The 27015-nt window shown below is 49.2% G+C and overlaps 1 protein-coding gene across 1 annotated transcript in view; it reads left to right on the plus strand.

Annotated features, from left to right (window-relative positions):
- Positions 1-27015, plus strand: part of TBXAS1 (thromboxane A synthase 1) — a 161799-nt gene that overhangs the window by 113528 nt on the left and 21256 nt on the right. The window lies entirely within an intron of this gene.

The raw sequence follows: 27015 nt of genomic DNA on the forward strand, positions 1-27015 counted from the left end.
ATGGAGTGAGGTGAAATGGGCTGGTTGGCACCGAGTCCAGATTCAGGATGTTCCTTCTAGATGAGCCTCTTCTTTGGTGGAGTTGAAGCGAACTTTCAAGGGTGCTGAGTGAGGCTACTTTATCACCCCATGTTTTTCTGGATGCTTTTATGTGCACTGCTTTGAGTCACAAGTTGTTAAAAATCTGTGCTTTTAAAGGGAAGGACACTCTAGTAGACTTCATTACATTCTGATATAATTATTACATTCACAATTTGGGGGTGGTGGCCTGTTCTTAGAATCCTTAGAAACTTTTCTTTATATACTGAGCTGATAACTGCTTTCAGAAAAATCCACTTCTTTATCCCACAAGGGAAGTAGGTGCAAGGCCAGCCTTTCTTTGTGAATGCAGTTTTCAAATATTTTGTTATTTCAAATATTTTGAAAACCTCATTAGCTATGTTACTAATTGCCTCAACTTTTGGCTCATCGTGAGCCAACGGTCAACTTTAAGTTCCACACCGTTCTGACATCTGCTGGGCCAGGTCTCCCCAGGGCACTGCTTATCCCGTTGATTTCTTTGAGCCTGGATGCAAGAGTTTATACTTATCCATACTGTTGCTCACATCAGTCAAAATAATTTTGAATCTTGGTTCTGCCATCTGTCATATTAGCAATTCTTCAGCTTGGAGTCGTCTGAGACTTGGTAAGCATGCCTCCTCTTCCACCCAAGTCATTGATTAAAATGTTGAACAGGACAGGGCTTCCCTCCAGGTTGACATTGATCCATTAATCAACATTCTTTGGGCGTGGAGTCTCAATAAGTTGTGCATCCAAATAACCCTGCTACCTATTCCCACCACCCATCATATCCTGTTTCCTGGGTACTTGTGATGTTTGTCTGTCTGTTTGAAGAGGGACTCACGATGACTGGGGTACGTGACTGCAAGAGAAAGCTGAAGGGCATATCTAGCAAGATACATTTAGTGGCACCTAACAAAACCCAATCTAAACCGATTTAAACCAAAAAAAAAAAAAAAAAGAGGCAGTGGGAAGGTGGGGTTACTTATTAGTACAGATCACAGAGCAGCCTAGGAAGAGATGTGACTTTGAGCAAATCTTTACCCAGGCCTCAAATGTGTGCGCAGATCCCAGTTTCTCCCCAGTTCTTGGTTGTGCATTCTTAGTACTGGCCCCATTCTCATGTGCTTTCCTCTCAAAGTCTGGGGAGCCAGCCAAGAATGTCTAGGACTACAGTAGGCTTCCTTGCTCGTTACCAAGAGAGAAAAGAATCTGTAGCTCTAAATTCTCAGCAGGAGTCATCAGGCTCACCGTAGTTGGGATGCTTAGGTCACTGCCCATTCTTGAGCCAACCATTGCAGCCATGGGAATGGCGGTGTGGAGGGGCTTAAGCCAGTCAATCCCACCCCCGGAGTTGATCATACCCATGTCATACGACTGAGAACTTGGGAGAGCACATGCCAGAGGAAGCTCTGGCTGCTATCTTGGGAAGGCAGTAAAGGCAGTAGAGGGTATTCGCCCCATGGTCTCAAACAAACCAGAAGCCAGCATCTAGAGAGTGGTCAGCAGTGTGGGAGACATGGTGGTGGGTTGAAGAGGGAGGTAGAAGTCATGATCCACAGCTTCAGGAAATGTAATCACCAATTGAAAAAAAATAATGTCTATGAAAACAATACCCACCCTCCCAAATGAAACCTTCCTGGGCAATAGAAGGCAGCAAATAATCAAGTCTAGAATGTGTGGTGTCATTGAGAGAGCTCATGGGGCTCTAGGAGTCTGTCCCACCAGCTACACCATAATTATATCCATTATGTTCATCTACCACGAGGACACAAGGAGTGTTCCACTGGCTTCCATTCAGAGGCCCTCACTCACACAGCCCCTCAGCTCTGACATAGCCTCAACTGACCATGACCTCAAGGAGGGTGATACTGTATCACCAAACCCAGCCTCCTTCCAATCCCTCCACCCCCCCGGGGTGGGGCTTCTTTCCCCAGAGAACCATCTCCCCGGGGGGCTGTGCAGAATGTGGCCAGGCATTGAGACTCCATGAGAAAAGAAACAGATTTTGGTAGGTAAAGTTTTTCAAAGGGGGAGATGGCTTAAAATGCAGATGCCAGGGCTCTTTCCTCATAGGTTCTTATTCTGTTAAGTCGGGGCCAGGGCCTAGGAACCTGAATTTTAAATAAACTTATCAAATGATTTTGATATGGGTGGTCTCTGGTTCCACCTTTGAGAAGTCAGCCCTAGACTCTCAGGGCCCAGACCCCTCTTCTAAGAAGAAACAGGAGCCAAAGCCCTGCCCCAGCCATGAAAGCCCCCCTACCAAGCTAGGTCATTTTCTTTCTCTGAGTCACAGCTGGGACTGTCTCTGAGAAATGGGAATACCTAGGGGTTGTCTTTTTTTTTAATTGATTGGGCAATCACAATTGTGTTAATAGCCGTTAAGTGTTGTACATGATAACCATTCAATGATATTTGTAGGTTCTTTTTTCTTTTCCTTTTTTATCCTTCCTTCCTTCCTTCCTTCCTTCCTTCCTTCCTTCCTTCCTTCCTTCCTTCCTTTCCTTCCTTCCTTCCTTCCTTCCTTCCTTCCTTCCTTCCTTCCTTCCTTCCTTCCTTCCTTCCTTTAATATAATCAGAGTTCTGTTAATAGGGGCCATCTGTCAGGACATGGAAATGCAGATTAGATGTTCACACATTCGTTATTTTCCTGAAAATTTGCATGTAAAGTATGACTTGTTATAATTTTCCTGTTGCTTTCCATGCAACAAATATTTCTGAAGTGCCAATTAATGCCAGACTCAGGCTCCAGACCCTACACCCAAAGATGCTCTGACTTAGCTCTTCCACAATGTCCCTGGAGAGCCTTGCACAACTCATCTCATGGTTTCCCTCATATTTGTCAAGAGATCGCTGGGTTGGAGCTCCAGAGTTTCTTTCCTCTGAGCCATATCTTTTTATAGCAATGCCCTATGAGAATGTGATGAAAGCTATGTCCCTCTCCCCAAGAATAGGAGGGTGTATGTGCATGATATCAATCAGGATTCTGTTGATAAGTGATAGAAACCTTAACCCAGATTATCTAGGGAGTTTATTGACCCACACAACAGAAAACTCCAGAGAGGAGATCTGCCTTCAGGTGTGGCTTGATGCAGGGGCTCAAGCTCTGTCACTGGAACCAAGGTTGTTCTCTCTCCTCATCCTTCAGCTTCATCCACTCTGGGCATACTCCATCCCCAGACAAGATCTCCCCTAGAGGTCTTAAGACAGATGTGGAACCAGTATATTGAACAGTCTGGACTAAGTGAGGTACAGACATGGAAACTTTTTGTGTTTTCTCCAATCACCTCTTTTAAATGTGCTCTGATGCATCTCCTTTTCCCTCTCCTTGATGATACCTCCAATAGGTCTCAGAGATCTCTGGTCACTTTTAGGCAATTAAAAAGTCCAGACCAGTCTAGTCCAGTTTAAAACTTCAGTCTCAGATCCAATTCAGTGCCCTTCCATCTCCTTAGCTCAGGCTGACCCGTGGCCTGTGGAAGCTGCCCTGGGGAGGGCCCACGGTCTGTTTTTTCACCCTCCTTCCTATCCTCTCCCTGCCCCTCCTGGGCCCCCCACTCCTCCCACGGTTGGGGCCTTCTAACAGATCCCCCAGCCTACCTAACTGAGGCTCCTCTCAGCACCTCCCCTGCAGCGGCCTCTGGCGTGGGACCCTCCAGGAGCTGCTCCTGGGCCCTCCCCACTGCACGGTTCCCTGGCAGGGTAGGGGTGCCAGCTGCTGCCTCATGGCCTGGGTGTGGGGTCTCTAGGCAGCCAGCCGCCCTCTTGAGCAGGCTGCCACCAAGATGGCTTGCTCTGAGCTTCCAGGCCTTGCGCAGTGTCCACGTGGCCCACGGGAGACACACACTTCGGCCACGCCAACAGCGGCTGCTCCATCTGTTCCCTCTCTCTGCCCTGACATCATCGCTCTCCAGTTAATCTACTTCTGCTCAGATTTGGGGGGGGAGGGGAATGGGGGGGCAAATGAGCAACTCTGCTGCGTCAGCAGATGAACAGGCTGGAGAATGCAATGCCAGGCTCAGCCCGCGGCCCCCAGGCTCTATGGGGGGCGGGTTGGCTGGGGCCCAGGAACACTGTTCTCCGAGCTGATGACTCGTAGCTCTGACAAGTGTCCCTCAAAGCCGTCGAACCTCTCCATGGGCTGACGGGGGCCGGCCGGGAGCGCCTCACCAGAGCGGGTTCACGCCCCGCACCCAGCGGAAAAGAGTCTCCTTCTGCGAAGCCCCCACGGCAAGTGGCCGGGCCTCTCCTGCTGGTGATTGGGCCGCGCGCCCACCCCTCAACCAATCACCGGGCCCCAGGGGAACGCGGCGCTCTGATTGGCAGAGCCCTGGGTCTCTTGCTCCATCCCTGGAGCGGGCGCCTGGGGCGGCCTCCCCTGGACCGCTCCGACCTCAGGGCGGGGAGCCGTGGCTCCCCGAGGCCCTGTTCCAGGAAGTGGGGGGAATGGGTGCAGAAACCAGTGTGTCCACCCAAGGACACAGAATCTCTGGTCCACTTTCAGATTTCTTGTCATGCAACCGCACACTCCTTTCCGCTGGATTTTTAACACCCAGCTTTCCGGAGTCACGGGTGCAAGTCCAGAGGCCCCCAGCGCTGCCTGCTCTTCCGACTTCTAAACCCTGCGTCCGGCCGGCTCTTAGGTGCTTGTGTGAACGGGGAGGCCACGTCATACCAAGTGTCCTGTGATTGCCACAGAGCCAGTCAGTGCTTCCTTATCGGTGCGGCTACAGTGGGTGGCAGTTGGCCTCCCTGTATCCCTTGCCAGTCAAGATGTGAAATTGTCAGCGGCGAAAGTCCGTGATTTCAGGCGCGCTACTTTTAGCAGAACCAAACTTCTGGCAGGCGTAGGGATACTTGAGGGTCTTCCCTCCCCAGTGAAGATTATCTTGATACGTGTTTTACAAACTCACACGTTCTGTCCAGTAATACTCCATCTCCTGCCACCTGTTCTGAGCCAAGTGGCCTTGACGTCTTTCTCCTTTCGGGGCATGGATTTCTGTTTCCATTTATATAATATGGTTATAATCCACTTTATAATTCGTGCCTCTAGGTTGCTTCGTTCCAGAGACACATGTGTTTTCTTCCAAATCATCTGGCTTTGGAATTTGTTCTGGCTTCCCTTCCTCTCATTCCACCACCAAAATCGCGCTTAAAACTTTTCAAAGTCACCCAATCTCTTGGAAGACTCTCCCGTTGCCCCATAATTCCTTAGTCAGACTGAAGGGGAGGCACCTTCCCTAAATTCGAGCACTGAGGAGCTGGGAGAGGTTTGTACTGCTTGCGCCACTCATAAAATTGAGAAAGCACACCAATTATTTAATAAGGTCTTTGTAATGTTGATGCTTCATTGTGTTCTCCAATATCTAATTTTGAAAAAAAACAGGAGAAAAAACAAACAAACAGCTTCTTTCCATATAAATTGTTTTTGCTATAGCTCTAGCACTTTATGTGGAAATTATTGACTTTTGATCTGGCCAAAGCATTCTCTTTTCTTCTCTTTGGTGCTGGACTGTGCCAGCTAAAATTTATGACCCATTTTCCTTCTGTTTAATTGTTGTTATAAATCTGCTGTGCAGAACCCAGTTGTAAATTTATCACAAATTGGGCTGGATGGATATACAGCCCCTCTTTAGGATAATTTGAACACAGTTACGCCTTAGAAGGAAGGCCAGATTCTTAAAACTTCTCTTGAAGAGCTGCTTTGTAACCATTATAAATATCTAATTAAAATACAACTTGCTCTTTCTTTTTCTCTTAAGGATAAAAGCATTCCATGCTGGGTATTTCAGCTGATTAGCTCACGCTGCTAATGTGAGCAAGGTTGAGGATTTGTTCCTTGAAACAGCCAGAGGATCTCAAAGAAAAAAAAACATATTTTGTGGCCACACACAAAAAAGAAGCCATTTTGCCCCCAACCAGCTGTTTCATAAATATACATCCTTTGTCACAGGAGGAGGGTTGAGTAAAAGAAATGTGAGTAGCTTAACACAAATCCATCCTCACTATGAAAAAAAAAAATCTCCCAGTTTGGATCATACCCAGGGTGAATATTCAGGGTCGGTCATCTTCACACTGGGAGTAGGGCATAGCTGACTTCCAAGATTCAAATGAAAAAAAAAAAAAGATTCAGGTGAAAAACTCGAAATGGGTTTTTTTTCCCATTGGGCAGGTTTCTCCACTTTGCCCAGGTCTGCTTGAGTCCTGCTGTCTGACATTTTAAGAGGAATAAGCTCAAGTGTCCTCATCAACTCCTTCACACGGCGGTGCATCTAAGCCCTTCCCCACAGATCCTGTAACAGTACAACAGAACATAAAGCTGAGAGGTACAAGGAAAGAGGTGGGAACTCAGAACAGCCTACAGCCCTAAAGTTAAACCAAAATCTTGGGTGGCTCAATGGTTGAGCATCTGCCTTTGGCTCAGGGTGTGATCCCGGGGTCCTGCATTGAGTCCTGCATCGGGCTCCCCGCAGGGAGCCTGCTTCTCCCTCTGCCTATGTTTCTCTCTCTCTCTCTCTCTCTCTCTCTTGCTCTCGCTCTCTCTCTCTCTCTCTCTCTGTGTCTCTCATAAATAAATTAAAATCTTAAAAAAAAAATCCAAAGACAAGAACAGTGATACTAGCATGGCCAGATTCACGGCAAAAGACCATGGAAGTTTCATGGGGGGCCTGAGATTCCACATCTCCAGCAAGCCCCCAGGTGATGCTGATGCCACAATCCACAGCCCACACTGCGAGCGGCCTTGTTCCAAACCCTAAATCCTGCATCTCCCCCAGTTGTGCTATAGGTGGCAAGTGCTTATCCCTAATGATAGAGCTCTGATACTCCACAATAATTTACCTTCTGTTAAAACAGTTTCAAAATCATTCCAAAGAGAACGATGCCACTCTTACTTTACTGAGTGAGAGAGACAGTGATGTGGGAATCTCCCCATCCTGGGTATGTCTTTAGGAGTTTACTACCTATAATCCTAAATCTTGCTTCCTTAAATAGTTTTCTCCAAGGTGGGAAGCTAGGGGGAGCTTCTGGGTAGATGCCAAGTCATTTTCAAGGCGAATGAAGGAAGCAACCAGAGCCTCCTCTCAGGATATATGTGTAGACTGGAGACCTACCACCTCTAACAGGTACCCAGTGGACTGGATCTTTTCAGCAGGGAGCTCCCCCTAGATCAGATGGTATATGGTAGTTTTAAGAGTCTCCAGTTGAGAGTCCATGTAGAAGTACTGTGGTCAAAGAGAACTCCCGTGATGCTCTTCCCCTGGGGCCTGGAGCAAAATCTGCACTATTTTCACTGCACATGTAGGAGCTGCAATGAGGGGAACCTTGGAACGTGTCCAGCTTGTCCACTTTCTGTCCTCCATTCTGGAAGTGTCTGACCTAAAGAACAAGTTTCTCTCACACCTCCCTGGCATCCCTGTAGCTAATATTAGAGAAGTCTTGACAACCTACAAGAGGGGCCTCTCTGGGCCCTAGAACTCTGTGCTCTGGGCCCTCTCTGTGTACCTAGAACTCCATCCTGGAAGTCATCTTTTGTGGCCACTGCTATGAACATACCAGCTCCGGGAAGGAAAACAACTCAAGACAAGTCAACTCAAGAGTCCCCAAAGCAGGGTGACCCATTACCCTGGATGAGAAGATGGTAGCCCCAGTTTTTAACTGCCCATGTGATTGTTACTACATACACACAAAGATCTTCATGATCTAGGTCACTGGCCCATTCTTTCCTTGGGGACACCTGCAGGAAGGTAGGGACCATGTGTGCTATGCATGACTGCAGCCCAGTGCCAAGACCTCCATGTGCCCCCACCCAGGGCTCTAAACCCTTCCCCGTTGCTTGGAGATGCCCAGAGCCCATGCCCACACTACCTGACTTTGAGCCACTCCCACGGGCCTCAGCAGTCACAGCCAATCCCCAGGCCTCGCACCATCCAGGAACTCTGAGAAGCTCCATTGCTTTCTTGTATTTTCTCTCCTTCTCACCCTGCTCCCTTCCTTTCTTTTTTTAAAAAATATTTTATTTATTAACCCATGAGAAACACAGAGACATAGGCAGAAGAAGCAGCAGACTCCCTGCGAGGAGCCCAATGCAGGACTCCATCCCAGGACCCAAGATCACACCTGAGCCAAAGGCAGACGCTCAACCACTGAGCCACCCAGATGCCCCATCTTGCTCCCTTTCTGTCTCTTCTCCTCTCTCCCCAAAGTACACAACACTATTTACTCTCCTTACCCTTGCCCCTGTTCTGGCTCCAGACCCCAGATCAGAGAGCCACAGAAGCTTCCCTGCTCCACCTCCTAACCCACTGCCCTTGGGGGAACCCCTGGCCACCCCAGAAACCTGAATTTTGTACAGTGATATCCCAAATGAGGGCAATGGGGGCGATCAAGTGAGAGGCAGGTTGAAGAGCAGAAAGGACTTGCAAACTTTTTTCCTCAGCTTCCTTGCTTAGCAGGTCAGCACTTTGAATTTTTAGCAATTAATGCTCCAAGCACCTGCCCCCCCCCCACCTGAGTCCCCACAGAGCAATTGAGGCTCGGCTGAGGGGGAGGCGACTTGCAAGGAGAGGCTCCTCGGGGAACAGGCCACACCAGTCAGCATATATTTGGTGCCTTTCATGTGGCAACTCCGAGTATTTTATATTCAATATCTGGGCCTCTAGAGGGGCCAAGCTTTGCTAAGCAAATAAGCTGGTGGGGTCGGTACACATCAATCCCGAAAAGCAAGAATTAAAAATAAACTTGGGAAAGTGGACCGCACAGGTGAAGCTCCTCGTTCTGTGGGTCCTCTTGGCACTGAGCTAGATTCTCAACTGAATGGCTCATTTATTTAACTATTGCTCACATTATGGGCTCTTAAAACATCAAAGGTATGGGCTGTATTCCCAACAATTCGCTTTTGGAATAAAAGAAGAAACACACACACTTTTTTTTTTTTTAACTTCACTGGACTCTATTGACCAAAGCCATTCTGACCCCAATTGAGCAAAAACTTCAGAATGGCATCATCTGGTAAAAAGGACATGATGAAGACTCCTGCTCCTTTGTCCAGCCATTCATCACTAGGTTTAAAATCTCAGCATTCGAAAAAATAAAAAAATAAAAAATAAAAATAAAATCTCAGCATTCGGAGGTCCTTCCTCTGATCCAACATGGTATCCAACATTATTAAAATGCCCCTTACTCTTGGGAGGAGCAGCATAAGCAAGTCCCCACGAGGATTCGAGCCTCATGAGGGTGAAGGCTTGTCTGCTGGGCACACTGGTACCTCCCAGGGCATCCAAAAGTGCCTGGCACGTAGCAGGCTCGTGATGGATAGGCGTGGGGTGAGCCAATGAACGAATCACGTTTGCCCCTTCTTTTCTAACTGCAGATGAAATGAAAGCAAATTTAAGTTGGGGGAAGGGTATAGGAGGGTGCATGGGAGAAAACGTGGTTCCTGCACCCTGGAAGGAAGGAGGTAGACGGGAGTCAGAGAGACAAGGCTGCTGCAGAGGGAAATGCGGGCAGATGAAGGCAGCATCCCGCCGTCTACAGGGCTGTGACTGTGCTCCCACAGGGCTCCCATGGGGCCCAGAAGCTCATTCCCAGGGACAGAGGGATCCTGGGCTCTTAGCCTCCGAGGGGATCTTATGGGGTATCTAGGGCAGCCTCCTACCCAGGACAGACCTCTGACACAAGATCGGGCCACTCTGCTCGAACACTCCCAGGAACTTACTACCTTATCCTTACACCGAGTTGAAATCTGCCTCGGTTAATCGTCTGCCCACTTGCCTACTTGTTCTACTCCTCTCTCGGCTCATGGTATTTGTCTACAAGAGTCTGCAAATCGGTAGCTCTGGCCTGGGGTGGGGGGCACTTCCCCCCCATGAGGAGCCAGTGACTGGGCAGCTCAGAGATGGAGAGAGGATGGTGGGAAATGGAGAAGTCAGCAGAGAATAGGGACCTTTCTAAAATGTTTGCTTGTGGCCAAGACATTCCATTTACTCTGTTTTCTGCTAAGTGTATGCTGCCTCGGGACTGTAGGCAGCATTATGTTTTATTTTGGGTGTTTTGTGTGTGTTGCATTTGTTTTTTGGTTTTGGGTTTTTTTTAGCATTTTGTTTTACAGTTGAATATGGTATGTGTGAAGATAGCAACCACACGAGCCTGTTAGCCCAAGCATATGAATATTCCAGATCAGAAGGGATGTTTGACTCCCCGATGAATTGCAATGTGTAAGGTTTATAAAGTTAAGCACTTAGAATTCTGTCTTTAAAATTTAAATATTTAGATTGGGTCTCTAGGACACAAAAGGCAATGCCTGTTTCTCACTCGCTTAATTTGATTTTTTTTTTCTTTTTCGTGGCACAAGTTGTTTTTCAAAGCCTCATTCCTTGAATGTTCCCTATAGGAGGAATGTAATTAAACTCCACTGGCCTCCCCCTGCTGGGACCGAACTGGGGCCAGAGCTGTAGGAAGCATAAAACAGATACCCTGCGAAAAGAATCCTTATTATAAAGATGAGAAGAGAATCAACTTCCCTCTGGTTATGAACAAGAAGCTTTAGAAAGCCACCCAGGCTCTTTTTGCAATGGGCTTAGTCTCCAAGACATTTTAATTAGTAATTTAAGACTGGAAGGCAGAGGACAAACTCCTCACCTCCTTAGCTATAGGCGAGAACTTCAACTCGATGAGAAACTGGTTCAAGTGGCTGAGGAAGAGAGGGAGATCCGGGGGGAGGATGCTTCATGGCAAAGCACAAACTTTTTCATGAAAATGGCTTAACGAGGTATCCCAGCCTTGTCAATCACTATTTGGGGGCCCCCATCCCTCGAAGGCAGTTCTCACCCCCTGGCTGGAGACAGGCACCACCTCTTGCCGGTTCACCTGCTGGGAGCAGAGTCAAGAAGCTCTCACTGGGGGATGGGCTCCCAACTACTTCCAGACTTTTCTCTGACAAAGGGGCACCGCCACCCAGAAGAGGGAACCCCAAAACCTGAGTGCCAGTGGCGCCCACGGAGGCACCGAGCTGCCACTCCCTCGCAGTGTGACATGGAGGACTGGCATCATAATCTCTGTTCCTCCTTCTTCCTGTCTGTAAAATGGGAATAACAACAGTATGTTGCTTATAAGGTTGTCTCGAGGATTAAGTGAATGAACCCCGGTATGACTGTGGTCACAGGGCCTTTGCACAGGCACATTGTACTCTCATCTCCCTTTCTGTGCCTCAGTTTCCTTGCCTATGAAAGGAAGGGACTGAACCAGACTTCTTCACTGGCAGTGATGACAATGATGATGCTTGAATGTTTATATGGCAGGCCCTAAGCTAGGTACTTTACATACAAGACTCGACTCTCACAACTCTATGAAGTAGAACTACCACCATTCTCATTTAATCGATGGAGAAAGAGAGGCTATATCAGTCAGCGATCTCCAGAGGAGCAGCACCAATGGGGGAAGAGGGGAGACAGAGAGAGAGAGAGAGAGAGAGAGAGAGAGAGAGAGAGATCTTAAGGAATGGACTCCTTTGATTGTGGGGGCTGGCATGTCCAAACTCCGGAAGGCAGGCCCGCAGTCTGGAAACTCAGACTGGATTCAAAGCTGCAATCTTGAAACAGAATTTATTCTTCTCCAGGAAACCTCAGTGTTTGCTCTCAGGGCCTTTAACCGATCGGATGAGTCTCATCCACATTATCGAAGGTCATCTTTACTCAAAGTCAACTGATTGTCCAATGTCCACATCTACAGAAAATCTTCACAGCCACGCTGAGACTAGCGTTTGATTCACTATGGGTACTGTGGTCTAACCAAGTTGGCACAAAAGACTAACAACCATCACAGAAGCACTGAGAAGATAACTCGTTAAGGGTTCTACACTAGGAAGGGGCCTCGCTTGGATCGGAACTCACACCTCCCATCCACTTAGTCTCAGTTCTCAGCATTGTCTCTTGTGTTCAGTGACTCAATAAAGGGGCGTCCTCCTGATGGTGTGGGTCAGTCATGGCTCCAGCACTTCAAGAAAGGGGGGCTTCTGGGATGCCTCTTTGGGGGGGGCGCTTGTAGCTATGTCTGTACCACACTTTCAGGGCACTGAGAAGATGTCAGTTGTCAAGCAGATGGGGGCACACACCCTTCCTTGTCTGTCACCTTTGACTGCACCATCTTTGGCCTGTCATCCTGGCTCTCTGCTCTAAGGATAATTTTGCCTGGAAGGTCTTGGGTTTGTAGTGGCTTCCCCGCCCCCCACCACCCCCCTTCTGGGACAGGTTCAAGGCCCATTCTCTGAGTCTATAAATGCTCTTTCTCCAGTCCACACAGTTCAAGATGAAGAGTATTTGGGCAGCTTCTTCACTGACCTGCCTTCCTAGATGCCTACGCTCTGAAGCAGGAATGTTCCTGAAACAAACATCATATCTCAGGGCTGCTTTCTCCCTCCACAGACACTGTTCTCAGTGCTTTCCTCCCTTTTTCTGGGACACTGATCCTGTCTCATGTATTGTAGAGTTCTCCAGCCATCGCAAACTTTCTCTTTGGGTTCCATGACCCTGGAATTTCCCATTAGTTGCATTTCCTTGTGATTCATTTTCATTGTGTTCTTTGGTGAAGGGCATGAAATGTCCATCTGAGACGTTTGTCTTGCAGCCTAATCACCAACCTGGCCCTCTTCTGCTCTTGACTGTGCCACAGTAGAAAGGGAGCTCTGTCCTCCCTCTCCCTGGGTCTCTCTTGGGCACCACACTTGATGCTTGCCTGGCTGGAACCAGTCGTTAACAGCTGCCAAGGGCCATTTTACTCATCCTGACACTATGGGGGTGCTGCTTGCCTTCTGTCTCAGAAGGATGCTCTTCCTGCCCAACTCCTCCCTGATCTGCCATGCTCCCCTCTGAGGACTACAGAGAGTGCTCCCCAAATCCCCTGGGTCTCTGAATGAAGTAGACCGAGGCCTGGGTTATAGAGCAGATCCCAGGCCACCTGTAGGCAGACTCTTCAGGCAACCAGAGACCTCTTAGCAATTTCTTCTACTATCCACGTGGCCACTGGGACTGAAGGCCATGTGCAAATCAAGGCCCAAGAGCAGCCGGGGCTATTCCCTGCCCTTGAGAACTTACTAGAAACCACAGATGTTTGGGATCCACCCCCAGTGATTGTGATGTAGTTGGCTGCAGCAAGGCTGGGCATCATGCTTCTTTAAAAGTCCCCAGGTGATGCTAAGCTGCAGCCAGGCCGAAGGGCCGGTGCCGTGTTCCCATGAGGTATATCTGCAAACTTAGCATTAGCAATGACCTTGGATTGCATAATTAAGGACAGGAATAACTTTATAAATACTCTGCATAATTACTGGACTTGCTTTTCACTTCTTTAGATGTCACTCATTTGGTCAGCAGGAAATAGTAGGTTTTCTGTGATTGTGTTATGGTTTAGATCCATCCAACCCATCCAGAGAGCCAAGAAACAAAAGCATTGCCTGGCGAGAGCCACGAGGTGATTGTTCTGGAACATTCAGCAGAACAGCCTCTTTGGGGATCCCTGGGTGGCGCAGCGGATTGGCGCCTGCCTTTGGCCCAGGGCGCGATCCTAGAGACCCGGGATCGAATCCCACGTCGGGCTCCCGGTGCATGGAGCCTGCTTCTCCCTCTGCCTGTGTCTCTGCCTCTCTCTCTCTCACTGTGTGCCTATCATAAATAAATAAAAAAAAAATAAAAAAGAACAGCCTCTTTGAAGGCACCTCTTAAAATTATGATCTGTAGACCTGGAGGATCCCAAACCCAAAGGTCATCTGGTCCATGCCCCACCTCCAGGGTGGAAGGGGCTGTATCTCCATCTTCTGGACAAGACAAGTGAGGCCGAGGGAAGTTCCCTCAGGCCACATGTTATCTCAGAATGGAGGGAATGTGTTTCTGGCTGCCCAGAGCATGTCTCTCCTCTCTCTCTCTCTCTCTCTCTCTCTTTCTCATCCTCTCACCTTTCTCTGAAAATCTCATTTAATGATTCCCCAGCCTGGCTGCAAATTCAGTGATTTGTAGGCCTGAAAGCTACTAATGATGTGGTCACTACCATCATCATCATCATAACAGTAAACATTTATGGAGCACCATAATTATTCATAATAATTTTATGTGTTAAATAAATCTGACCTAACTCTGTAAAGAAATGGGCCCTGTGAACCAAGTTTATTACGTAAATTAGAAATCTCTTAGAAACATCAAGTGGAAGTGCCTCAAGTTCCATGTCACATGTACCATCTGGCAGTTTTTTTCTGGGCTTGAGTCATTGTGAGTCACTCACATGATTAAAGGGGGTACTCTCTGTCGTCCTTACCTCAATCTCTAACCTGTGGCCAGTTCTAACTCTGCTGTTTTTGTGAATTTCGTTATTTAACGAAGTCTGCTGAAGAAACACCCTGTTTCCAATTTGTTTTTATCAAGGAGTGATCCTTTGGGATCAAGTATTCAATATCAAATAATATTGATAATAATGATGATGGAAATAATCATAAGAATTACAATTCATTGAACACCTATTCTGTGCCTGGTCCTGGGCCAACTCATTCCAACAACCAAGTCAGTATTTCCAAGTATAGAAAATATTTCCTTAAAGATTAGGGAATTGAAACTCAGAGATTAAGTGAATGGCTCAAGGTAGAAAGAGAGCCTGCATGTGAACTCAGATCTATTAGCTCCTGGTTCCTTGGTGCTGTCTTGGGAATGACCAGTAGGTCCATAGTAGATTGTTCTATGAGAGCAGATGGTTGGCCAAAGTGGGTTAACACACAGACACATTTAGGACCATTATGTTAGCACTGTGATAGCCAGGTCTCTCTCAGGATGTCAGGAAGTTCCCAGAGTCACTTCTCTTCCTCTCTTGGGTGATCCTCTCCTTGTCTTCTAACACCAAGTACTTAAGGTCATTATCAGAATAAATGGCATTTTCTGCTTAGATCTTTGGCTTTGAGGAATGAAGAAATCCTAATCAATCACGATATGTCAGACTTCACTATAAAAAATTAATTAATGTACTTCAACCACCAATAAACAGATCAAACAACATAGAAATCTATAGCAAAAGAAAGGAAAAAACCTTAAGCCAAGAAGTATATGGTTTCTTTTTACTTAATATCCAATAAATTTACATTCTTCTCATCTGCCCTTGGGTGTCTTAAACTAAAATTCTATCAATATTTCCATGTAAAATAATTTTTTCTACATAAAATCCACCATATCAGAATCCCTCTATTCATTCTGTTTCTTGGGTTTCAGCAGACAGTTTCTCCCCTCGGGAATAATTCATATGTCAAACCTGTCATTTATCATTGTATCTGGTAGCATTTTTCTCCCTGTCCCTCAAATTTTACCTTAAAGCCCACTTAATAAGGTCTGTGGGTATCCTGACAAACACCCTTCTCAGGCTTCATGAGATTTCTGGTGAGACAGGCCATAATCCAGCAAAACAAATCCTGTCCCCTTGCCGGCATCTAAACAGTATCCTGTTATGTGTCTATACCTGCTTTTCTTTTCTACAACTGGAAGGAAGGATGAAAACACCACCCATGCCTCCAAATCTGATTTCCTATACCACACTTGACAACTTTTGAAGCTGCGATGCACATTTCTTCTGATTGGTTCATTCATTTCCATGTGAGACAGGTGAAGTGGTCCATCGGTTTAAGGCATCCCTGCTGGTGCTCCATGTTGGAGAGTCATTTCCAGAAAGGAGCACCTCCTCCTCATTGTCCATGTCGGGTCATTAGAGACCTTTGCCTTCTCAGCTGGGAAAGCCGGTGACCGAGAAAGCAAGATTCCTCCCTCCCCCTCCCCCCAGGGATTTGTCTTTCTCAGCCGTTTTCAGAAAATTGGGAGTCAGCAACCTTACAAAGAATTTCATATCATATCCCCTCCTCCCCCGTCTCCCTCTCTTCCTCCTTCTCCTTGTGCTTCTCTTAGGCAGGATGACACGCTTCTGCTTGTTGACCCCTAGACAAACTCAGCTGCTGGCATCATGAGCGCAATGATCTGTCATCACATCCAGGTACATGGTAGGGGCTCAGTGCTGGATGAATGAATGAATGATAGCTGGAGTTGAAAGAAACTTAGAGATGATTCAATCTAATCCCTTTGTTTTACAGATGAGGAAACTGAGGCAGGGAGCTTTAGGAGACCACCCAAGATCAGGCTATCTGGGTGTGGTCTCTTGACTCCAGATCTCTGCCTGTCGTCCTCTCTCTTAAGACCCAGAGTAGCCAGGGTGCCCTTGCCCCTACACTCCATCCTTGGAGCAGTGAGAGTCCACACTTGTGGTGGGAGAGCAAGCCTGGTACAGCTTCCGGCATGACAGTGTCTGTGTTTTCTCTTCTGGATGAACAAAGAGTCCCCTTTTAACTGTACAGCCCTCACCTGCCTTCCTCCCGGTAATTCCTGCTGCAAACAGCCTGTCTTCCAAGCCTGGCCTGGCATTCCTCAAATATTCCTCAAAGCCATCTGCTCCCTGTCCGCTAAGCTTCAGCTCTGGGGATGTAATATGCCCTTAGCGAGATTTTACTCCTCCCACCCTTCCAGAACAGACACTGGCATTTCTTGCACGGACAATATTCCACAATTAAAAAAAAAATTATAGAAGCTGAAAAAAAGAAAAAATGCTGGTGGCATACCAGAAGTCTCCAAGAGGGTGACGGTCATCAGTGTAAAAAATTAAGCAAATCAGCCTCTAATGTTTAAGCAAATAATTCTCTAAATGTTAAATTACTCAACTGGTGGACATTTCTATAGTGAGGCTGTAGAAAGAAAACAACAGAAATTGCTTTTTTCCCTTTGTGTATAATCGCCCGCCAATGTGAAGGCACAGAGTTGAAAAACCAAATCTTGCTCGTCCAGTTAGGCTAACCTGCACACTGCACAGTGCTTACCGGTGGGAAATGGCCAACTTCTAGAGGAAAGGCAGGAAGGTTCTCTCCTGCTATTTCACCACTGACCTGCATTTCCTCTGAAAGGCATGAAAATGGAGGAGGGAAAGCAGCCCCTGACCACTCCCTGGGATTGTTTTCGAGGATCTAGACAGACCATAAGTAATTCAGTGAGCCCCTCACAAAGCCCCTGGCCCTGCGCTGATGTGGCTGTGGCATATTCAAGCGAGCCAAAGGTAATCAGCACCCCCAAAATGCAACACAAAACTCTTATCAGAAGATGCTATTTTTTTTCTAAATGTCATATATACAATTTTTATTGGAGCATGATGACAGATAGTGAATAACTTAACATAAATTTGCATAATACAATACAGCTGTTAATTTATGATCATATTAAGGCACAAAGTTTTGTAGTTTGGGCACTTAAAGTCATAATCTTTGCAAACTTTCCTTCCTGTTTGCTCTTTATTTATTACTTACTTAGGGTTGCCACATAAAATACAGGGAGCTGGTTAAATTTAAATCTCTGATAAACACTTTATGTTTCCTAGTGTGAGCATGTCTCGGGCAATATTTGGGACATACTTATACTAAAAAATGATTCATCGTAGAGCTGAAATTCACTGTTAACTGAAGGCTTCTATTTTTATTTTAAATCTGGCAACTGTATTCTTCTTCATAAACACCTTATCCCCTACCAGCTCTGTGCTCCCAGCGGGGAGAAGGGGTGTTGTGTAGAGAAGGGTGCTGGCATCTGGGCCTTTGGTGTCTTTATGTGAAGTCAAAGGGATCAGATTATGGAGGTACCGGTACAGAGGGGGAAACTGAGGTAGGTAGCATATCTGAGTTTTCCTGGCAGCACTAGAAGTGTTAGAGCGATGGTTTTCAAACTTTTTGATCATAAAGCATCTTAAGAAACGTATTTTCTAAATCAGCCCCGTCCGGACGCATCCATGTAACTGAAACAAACGTTTTATGAAACGATATGTATATGTGTGATATATTCTGTGCTCTATTCCATTCTATTTCCTTTTTTAAACTGCTGGCCTTAATCCCCTAAATTGAATTCACAATTCCCTAAGGCATCATAGCCCAGATTTTGAAAAACACTGGGTTAGAGGGTTTTATAGCTCAGGAAAGTAAACGAAGAGATTTTTTTTTTTTAAACCCGCTATACAAATGAGGAAATGTGTCTGATCGGTTAACTGACTTTCCAAGTGCATTTCACTAATTGCTAAACTAGGAATAAAACTTAGGTCTCCCAACTCTCAAGCCTGCGTCCCTGGTTTCATTCTACCACACTTTCCAGCATTTACTTTCTCAGTCTCCAAGTAAGAATAGACATTCTGGGATCTGCATTTTTTTTTCCTAGTTTTAGTACTTCTAAACCATTTTGTTATCACTTTATATTCTAAAATCCCCAAGATTTATAGCATTGCTGATCCAAACTGATTATATTCCTGCTTGTGGCATCCATTTGACACATCCACATTTAAATTAATTCATCTTGGCACTTACCCTTTGATCTTTAGCATCTTACTTCCCTTCTGACCCCAACTTGGTCCCACTATTTTGGTGTCCCTGGAGACCTTTACAGTACATATTCGATGGGCTCTCCCCTGAGACAGGCATTGTCTGAGATGTAAGAAAGACCTCAAAATGGTTATTATTACTTGCTACCGTTGGTTCTCCCTAACCTATGAAGTTGAATAGAGTATCTCTTATAAATGTTCCCTTTTGGAATTGAGAAAACATAGGTTCAGAGAGGCTAAGACCCTTTCTCAGGATCACACAGCAAATGCAGACTGGAAGAGCTCGAGTCTTCTTGCTCTAACTCCTATGCTCTGCCGTCGGGGCATGGAAGACTGCTGAGCGGAGGTGCCCGCAAACAAGTACGCTGGCAGGAAAAAGACATCACTCCCAGAGATATCCGTGTATACACTATATTTTTCTCACATACTAAGTCTAGATTTTCAGAACTTTCTGGAATCTGATAACCATTCAGTTTACCATCCTCTAGATCCTATGTCCATTCACTCCACACATCCTTTTGTCCTAGTCGTGATGACAAATTCCAAAGTAATGTGTGGTCCCCAGAGCACTTTTCCCATTTCTTTTTTTAATGATTTATTTATTTATTGGAGAGAGAGAGAGAGAGAGAGAGAGAGAGAGAGAGAGAGAGAAAGAGAGAGAGAGAGAACACAAGCAGAGCGAGTGCTAGAGGGAGAGGGAGAAGCAGGCTCCCTGATGCAGGGCTTGATCCCAGGATCCTGGGATCGTGACCTGAGCCCAAGGCAGACACTTCACCGATGGAGCCACCAGGAGCCCCTCCCACCTCCCCTCGTGTGGCCCTGCAAGAGTCCATCCTGCCTGTAGAATCCGAATGCAGGGCTCCTTCTGGTATTTTTATTATCTCAACAGTCAGCCCATTTATGCAGAGGAGTCAACTTGGTGCTCTCCCTCCACCCTGTGAAATAACCTTGCCTTTGGCTTCATCTTGGCCCCACCAGGACTCACAGGACTGGGCACAGGGAGCCACAAGCCACCTCCTCAGGGATGCACAAAGATGCTCCTAGCAAGACTCAGACAGCATTTTGCAGCTCCCATGGACCTTTCCCCAATTTACCCTCTTCCACCCTCAGGGGAGCTGGGCTGATGGCTAAGGCTTCAGGTTGGATTCCCTGCCTCAAAGCCAGGCTGAAGCCCTGAACCAGCCACATGGGCCTAAACCTCAGTTTCCTCCACTGTTAAAAGGCTATAATAAACATATCTGCTCCGTTCCATTGGGGCTGATTAAATGAGGTGACGTCTGGAAAGCACTTAGCGTGGAGCCTGGCACCTATGCTCTCCAGAAGCATTTGGTTTTATTCTGTTATTGTTTTTGATTCTTCCTATTTCCTGTCATACAGATATCATCCCAGAAGTCTTAAGGAGACACATGTCCCTTCACGTGCCTCTGGTCCACCCAGGTCCCGGCATGTGCATCCGTGCCCCTCGGCCAGCAGTCCCTTCCTTGCCACTCCAGACCCCCTTCCAGCCTGGCACGTTTCCTACCTCCTTACCTTGCAACAAACCTCGCTCCTTCCACATCCCATTTCCCCAGGACACTATTTTCTGCTAGGGACCAACAAAATAATGGTCCAACTACCAAGACCTGAGGCCTTGGAAAGATTTCAGCGATTTCTGGTTGATCCCAAAGGCCCTCTCCTAGGCCCTGGCTCAAGACCCATCATCCAGCGGTCACTCCAGGAATGAGGGGCTCACGTCTTCCATGTTTCACACACTGGGCCCAACCATTTTTCTACAAATCCATTTCCCTATACCTTCCCCCAGTCGCTTCAAACTCTCCACCCCATAGAATGACCCTTTACAAAATGGAGACTACACCTCTCTGGCTTCTGTATATTTTTTCCATGTGGCAGAGTTTCAAGTCTCCTGGCCATCCAAGTCTCCCTTCCAGTCTCACTGGGTCCCTCTAGAGGGTGATACAGCCAGAGCGGCAGGCTGGCCCAGGATGAGGGCAGATGGTGCAGAGGAGGGCACGGTAGCTGCTTCTGTGAGTGGTTTCTGATGACTCGTGGCCCCATTAATAACCTGTTCTCTGGTCATCTTCCCTGACTGTGTTGAAACATATCTCAATTATTGTAACCCTGTAGAATAAGAAGTCCTACAAGTTTAAAATATACTAGCTAGGAAAGGTACTTCCTCTTACTTGCTCCCCAAAACTTAACTCCTTCAAGCATTCCGAAGCAGGGTAAACAACTTCATACTTTACCCTCTTTAGATCTTTTCTTCCAAACACTTAGATCTTTGGTGGTTTCCTGAGTATGGGATTAGTCTGTCTCTCCCACTGGACTGGAAGCTCCACAGAGAGGGACTCACCACAGTAGCTCCAATGGCCATGGGCCTCCCAGGGGCCCTGAGGAATGAGTGGATGGACTTCTTTGGCTCTGATCTCACCCTAGTTCATCCAACCCCATCTTCTTTCCTGTCATGTGCCAGACAATTGAGGGTCTGAGGTCCTGGGTTGGGGCAGCACCCAAGAGCCTGTTCCCAGCATGGTGTCATGGTAGGGCCAGTCTTCAGGTATGGCGTGAGATGCCAAGTGGGCATCCTAGGAACATCTTCAGGAAGAAACCAAGTCAGGGAGTTGGCCAGGCCTACCAGAGGTTGGTCAGTCTAAAGAGGCTGGCCAGAGGGGAGGACCCCCGGGGTGAAGACAGCAGGATGGATGTGGGTGAGCCACACACAGCTGCAACTCTAAGCAGTGGTGTGCACCCACCCAAGACTTACTGCATGCCAGGCGTGGGCAAGTGCTGTCTGTGAATAGGCTTTTTGCCCACTACAACGTTTTGGAGTCTTAGAATTATCTCCATTGTACTGAGTGAGAAGCTGAGGCTGACCACGGTCACACAGCTGGTAAGCAGTGAGACACAAATTCATCCTCAGGCAATGTGACACCTGTGTGCTTTTAACCACTGAACAAGACTGGCTCCCAAGGTGGACGTGTGATGTAGAAATAGGGGGCAGACCTGAAAGAGTTCCCCAAGCCCTCTGTACAGAGCTAGACTTTCTAGTACCTTCTAGAAGCCTGGCGCTCAAACAATGCCCTGGGAGCTTCAGGTTACACCTGAGAGCTGACATGGAGCCCCTGACTGTGGCAGGGCTTGCAGGGCTTCTTGCAAGGACATCACCAGGGTCCCTGGGGACTCCAGGGTGCAGCTCAGCTTGAGAACCAGTAGGAATCAAAACTCGCGAAGAAGCTGCTCTACCCTGCGCTTTCCACAGCAGTGCCCAGAGGCCGGGGGGGATCCCAGAACTGGAGTCTCACTTCCACCCCCCAACAGGGACTGGATTCACACCCTGACTGAGAGGCCAGAAGGGGTCAGGGCAGAGGAAACGTGCTCCGGCCAAAGACCACCCGACAGTCCGACAAGCGGGTACAGAGACTGCACATGGCTTTTCCGTTGCTCTGTGTTGTGCTGTTTCCAACTCATCTGGCTGGCACAGGAATGTTCGGGACCGAAGCCTCCTTCCCTGCTACATACGTGTAAAGCCTCACCCTGTCTTTCCTGGTTTCACTCCCCATAAATCGGTTTTCAGGGTCTCTGAGCCTGTAACACGTAGCTATATAAGGCACCTGTTTGATTATAATGGGATCCTCCCACTGAGAGTACTCATCAGAAAGAAAGGTGATGCACAGGAACACGAAGAGCCTTCTGAAGTGAATCCCAGACGTTCTTGCTCTAAATCCGTATGATTATGACCCTATGTTTCATTTACCTTAAAAAATAAAAACTGCATTGGGAAGCTAAGTCATGTGGGGTCCCAAAGACCAGAGCAGGCTTCCCAGGCCAGCCTGGCCTTGGCCTAGAAGACCGCGTGGGCCACAGGACCGCCCTGGAGCACAGGGGGCACTGGCACTGCCGTAACAATGTTTTCTCAGCAGGGAGATTTGACCAGTTTTACAAAACTCCACTCCCAAACTAGAGACTCAACCCTGTCTACCATCAGCCTCTGTTTTTGGAAAAGACTCTCTCTCTTCTTGGATCACTGGGGAAAGATCACAGCATAGCACGGGCTGGGCCAAAGGGAGCAGACATCAGAAGGATTTCTATGGAAGGTGATGGCTCGTTGTGGGGTTAACGAACCTTGAGAAAATCCCACAGGGGCCCTCCTCCTGCTGTCACTTCAGTCTATTTCCTCCTGTCCTTCCCTTAGGAAAAAAAAAAATTGAGAACAGCTGGGCACTGTTCCATTTTCAGTAAACTTTGCAAATACACTTACCGGCCTGGCCAGGACCCTCGGGGGCAGCCCCACACTGGCCCAGGGACATTCTCAGAGCAGCTGCTCTTCGGGAAGAAGCCAGAGCTGGCTGGGGCCAGGGAGAGAAGAGGTTCACGCGACCTGAGATGAGGAGCCCTGGGCCCCAGGGTGGCCCACAGCAGGGGCTTCAGCGCAGAGCAGTGGCCTCCTCATGGGCCTGTGCCAGAGAACTCTCCAGATGCTCAGGGGGGTTAAAGGTTCATGGCTCAGGAACAGGACAAGCAGAAAGTCTCCGTATCTAGCACACCAAGAGCAAGGGCTGCAGAATTCTCTGAGGCCCCCCTCCTTTCCCAGGGAGCACCCACATGCACCCTCGTCCATCCAAGATGACACTGGCCCTTGAGAGCCCGAGCACTTTGCCAGGCACCCAGGAGGACCCGTGAGGCCCCTCGTAGGGTTTCTCCCAGTTTAGCTGGACGAGGCCCCCCTGCACATGCCCTGTCTCCCCTCCGGGGTTCATGATCACTCAGGACCCCCTGCATCCTGCCCAACCACGCAGCACCCCCCGCCCCCCCCCCCCCGCTCTGGCCTGAGGGCCCCAGTCCCAAGCAGGCCCGATTCTGTGCTCCTGGCCACCTGAAGCATCGGAGCATCTGCCTCCATCGCCCCTCGGCAGCTCCGCCCTGCGTGTCCTGCCTGAATGAGGAAGAGGAACAAGCCTGCCTTCCTCGCCTTTAGACCTGGGAGGACTCAGGTTTTCCTCACTCCACCTCTTTCCACCAAGCTCCATCCTCTCTGTCTACCAACCCTGCACATAAAGCCCTCCGGGCCTCAGTTTTGTCATCTGTAAAATGGAAACTCAGCTAAACGATCCATGTGAAACTCGCCCTGTGCCTTGGGTCAGTAAATACTCCCAGTAACCGTGAACTTGCCCTTTTTCGAAAGACACTGTTGGTTCCACTGTCTGCCCCGCCCCCAGGCCAGGCTTGCTTTCTCTGCTTCCCACATCACCTGGCCTGGCTTTCCTGCCCCTCACTCAGGGCCTTGGCTCTGGGGTAGACATTGGAGGTCAGCACCCAGGCAGCAGGTGGCAGCTGGAGGGGGGCACCAGGATGTGCCCAGTCCCAGCACCCCACTCCCCTTTCAGAGCCCTACACGTGGGGCCAGCATTTATGCGCAGCTTACGGCAGCCCCGGCACCAAAGCCACCAGCAGCCTGTGCTCCTGAAGAGCGTGGCAGCTCAAGAGCCTGCAGCTCGATGGCAGCTTGCTTGTCAGATCTGTCCTTGGGTGGCAGGATGTGACCCTCACCTCCTCTAGGGAGTCCGGCCTCCTTCTGTCCACTGGGAGGTCATCCCACCACCTCTGGTCCTGACCCCTGGGGCCTCCTGTCCAGGACCCCATAGAACAGCAAGGCCCTTGCCCCATGAGCTCCTGGGGCCATCTGCTGTCACCCTATGATGGCTAGGAAATACAACCTGGCAGCCGTGCCCGGCCCAGCTCAGCCGTGGCCACCTCCTCAGGACTGCGTCTCTGTCCCCGGGGACCCCAGCTCCCCTCCCCGCCCACAACTCCTCCCCGGCCTGGTCCATGGCTGTGGACCTGACCCCGGGCTGCCTGGACCTATGATCCTGCAAAAATCCCTCAGCCTGCGGGCCCCTGCCCCGGGCCTCCCAATGTGACAGTCACCTGTGGCACCTCCGAGGACCCCAGCGTGCCCCCACCCTAAGTCCAGCCACTCTGAGGAGCCTCGCTCGGGACAGGGGGATGCACCCCGCACCCGGCACCCACAGGGAGCAGCAGACACAAAAGAAACAAACGAGTCCTGAAGATCCGAGGCCCAAACAAATGGCCAGAATCAACACGCGCCAGCGCTGCGCTGCCCGGGCGGGAGGCAGAGGCAGGAACGGCAGAGAGCACGCGCTCCACTAAAACGGCAATAAACGACGTGCCCGTGAAGGAACCCGGTTCAATTCGGCTCCAAAACCTTGTTTAAGCGCTTTTATTGTTTCTGTGTGAAAGAGCACAAATGCTTTTTGAAAATTGCTTCGGCATAAGCCTCCCCCTCTCCGGGAAGGGTTTCTGATCCCCCCCTCACATCCCATCCGCTGTCCCCACTGTGTGCATCCCTCCCACGGAGGGTTGTGGGGGGCACAGGGCTCCTCCCCCTCCGGGGCCCCCACTCGCCCACCGGGCGGCACCCTCTCCCTCTGCCAGGGCTGGCACACAGCAGGTGCGGGGACGCACTCCCGGTGCAGCGGTAGCCTGGAAGAGGTGGCCTGCAAACCTCACAGGAGCCCCAGACGTTGCTAAGGGGACCCCTGAAGGACAGCTGGAATTCTTCTTAGCAAAGATAGTAGAAAGATATTTAAACATGTAAAATAAAAGCATAAAGATAGGAACGCGTACACAGAATCGTTTTAGGTGGAGGGGAGGGGGTGGTGATGGCCGTTCATGGGGCCACAGTCACCTTTTTGGGATTTTGTCCTACATTAGAGGAGCAGTCCAGTATTGGATAAAACAAAAACCAAAACAATGAACAAAATTATGCCCCTAGTAGGGACTGTGTTGAAGGCCCCCAGGGCTCGTGCGGGCAGCTCTGTCCACAGGACACCCCTAACTAAAGCTTCAGGGGATGCCTCTGAGGCATGCCTCAGGGGTCCCCGCAGGTCTGGCTTGTCCAGCAGATGGGGGACGGGGGTGGGGGGTGAGTCTTGCCTGGGAGAACTCAGCCTCCCATTCCATGAGACCCTTCTCCATTCCGAGAGATGGGGTGTGTGGGTCTCACTTGCAGGGGAGTCTTCCTGTGACCCCCCTTCCCCTCCTGCTGAGGGGATGGCAGCAGAAGGATGGCCCAGAGTGAGCAGGGAGGTGAGCCCCCCACATCTCGTAGTGGGGCACGAGGGGAGCACCTGCCAGGCCATTCCCGAAGGCCCGGGCTGGCTGAAACTTCCCCCTGGCCCTCGGCAGCCCCCTTGACCTTGAGACTCCAGCCCCCACCCAGAAGACCAGAGGCGGAGGCATGAATGCAGCATCTGGGCCCCTCCAAACGGAAACCACTATCGAGGCTCTGAGGCCCAGGCAGTCTGTGATTTAGTGAGTCTCCCCCCAACTCCCAAATTTAATTACAAAAAAAGGGGGGGGGAATGCCTGGGCGGCTCAGCAGTTAAGCACCTGCCTTCGGCCTAGGGCGTGATCCTGGAGTCCCAGGATCGAGTCCCACATTCAGGCTCCCTGCCTGGAGCCTGCGTCTCTCCCTCTGCCTGTGTCTCTGCCTCTCTCTGTGTCTCTTGTGAGTAAATAAATAAAATCTTTAAAAAAGGGGGGGGGGAGGTGGTTCCCCCAAGAACCTCATCTTTTGTATACAAACCCAGTTCTCCTGCTCCAAGGGGAGGGAGGGACGCTCTGTTGTGCCCTCAGGCCCACTATGTCGGTGGGGAAGCTCGTGTCAGCCGTTATTCTGCGGCCCATGTTTGCTTGGCTCTGCCACCGTGGAGGCCACCACACTCAGCAAGGAATCCTTTTCCACTACTGCCGCCAGCTGCAGAAATAGGGCAAGGGCTAAAATCGCATCAGGTGCAAGAGGTGCCGAGGCAGCCACTGCGGCCACCTGTAAGAGGTGGCCCTGGAAACAGGCCCTGGCTATAGGCCAGCCCTCCCCACATCTGGCCTATGGCCTAGGGAAGCCACCCAAGCTCTGGAAATTTCTGTCTCCTCCTGGGCAGAGTGGGATCTTATAAGGGGACAGGAGGCGTACTGCGAGGCTCTTAGCACAGGAAAGAGTTGAGGCAGGTCTCTAAGAGACTCTGTCATGTGTCCTAGGATTTACCTTCTCGTACCTTCCTTCCTCCTTTTCTGATCACAGGAATGGGGGTCTCTCTCAGCATCTCCCCTAAGGCAGCGCCACTGAATTCTTAATTCTCACTGGCACAACTATTTCCATGTCTGTGGGGACGGCCCCACACCTGCAGCTGGTCCCTGACCAGCATTTTTAGAAACAAGCAAATCTGATACGTGCACTTGCCACCTCCTGTCCAAAGCGAGAGAATTACAAACAGAGCTTCAGGAAACCCTGACCAGCACTTGATGAGGAGTCCTCACTACCAGCCTTCCTGGTGTGATCTGCCCCCATTTCACAGACAAGCAGACTGAAATCCTGGTGAGGCTTCATAACTTGCCCCCGGCCTTGCAGTCAGATCTGTTGAATTCCACATCTCTGCTTCTCCACTTACAAATCTGCCTGTGGACCGTGAAATTCAAAATCTCAAGAGTTGATTATAGAAGAGAAAGACAGTGAATTGCTCCTGA

The sequence above is a fragment of the Nyctereutes procyonoides genome, unplaced genomic scaffold (genome assembly GCF_905146905.1).
Source record: "Nyctereutes procyonoides isolate TBG_1078 unplaced genomic scaffold, NYPRO_anot_genome, whole genome shotgun sequence".
Lineage (NCBI taxonomy): Eukaryota > Metazoa > Chordata > Mammalia > Carnivora > Canidae > Nyctereutes > Nyctereutes procyonoides.